This window comes from Penaeus monodon, chromosome 29 (genome assembly GCF_015228065.2).
Source record: "Penaeus monodon isolate SGIC_2016 chromosome 29, NSTDA_Pmon_1, whole genome shotgun sequence".
Lineage (NCBI taxonomy): Eukaryota > Metazoa > Arthropoda > Malacostraca > Decapoda > Penaeidae > Penaeus > Penaeus monodon.
Genome location: NC_051414.1, coordinates 37,773,638 through 37,774,903, shown reverse-complemented (window position 1 = coordinate 37,774,903; position 1,266 = coordinate 37,773,638).

Sequence of the window (1,266 nt, the reverse complement as noted above, 5' to 3'; positions counted from 1 at the left end):
AGAAAAGAAATCCTTGCAAATTGAATTAAATATTGTTTTATTAGCTTTTTGGTGATATTAAAATTTTCTTTGAAAAGTTCAGCAAAACATATGGTTTACCTTTTTTTTTTAAATTCTTTTTGTAATATTTAGATATGAGAGTGCTATCGGAGTTTGCCTTGAGGACCACAATTTGTGCTTTGTGCTTTGGTGTCACTGTAAAAAGGTTATGATAAAAATAAATTATCTTCTCTAAAATGTTTATGTGAAATTGAGTTGGAGAGGTGTTGTATATAATAAAACTAAGAGTCAGTATTTATAGAAAAAATGTCTACCAAAATTAAACCTTGGTGCTGGACATGCTAAGAAGAATTTTCATTATGGTTTTCAGTTAAATATCAGAGCATCTTACCTTCGTATACAAAGTCTATGCACAACAAAAGACAAAAGTTTTTAAAAAGTATTTCAGTTAACTGGAAAATCCAGAAATATAGTGGAAATCACTTAAGAAAAGTTACAGAAATAGTCAGAGAAAAATCCCATAAACAATGTGGAAAAAATTATGAATTAAAACCATAAAATTATAGCAGAAGTGACTATATGTTATCACTGCAGATAAGCCTATAACTTTTGATTAACTTCCAAAATAATCAGTTCATTCCCACCATGAGTGGGAGCAAGCTTATACAATTTTAAAAGTTTCTAGACTTATTTAATGTATATATTAAAAGGGCCTGATTCAAGGGGCATGCTGTGGAGAAGTGACATCAGAGGTGGGCAAACTATTAGTTAAACAACCAATATATCTCAGAATTTGGTCATTTAACCAGTAATTCACCCACCTCTGAAGTAATTTCTCAGGCCTTCGTACTTCGTGTTTGTTATACTGTACTTACTTTACTTTTGAGGTTATATCACCATCCTAAACTCCAGATAAGGTCACAGAACAATAGTGACTTGAGATCTTAAATTATTATTGTGAAACATATTTTAGTTGTTATCAATTTAATGCATCCACTACAGAACATATCTTGAAAAGAAGAAAAAGTCAAAGGGAAAAACACTTGTGGTCCTTAAGAAATCAGATATTATTTAAGAATGGGCATAAATAAAATGCATAAATCTAACAATAATTTAAAGTCAACAAAATGTGCAATAGTTAATCTTGATTTCCTGCCATTGATATGAATTGATAAAACCAGTTTTGACAATATACTTTTAGATTTTTCTATTAATTCTAAGTTCCTTCTTCTGATTAAGGAAGTGAAAGAGACATTTCTGATTTAG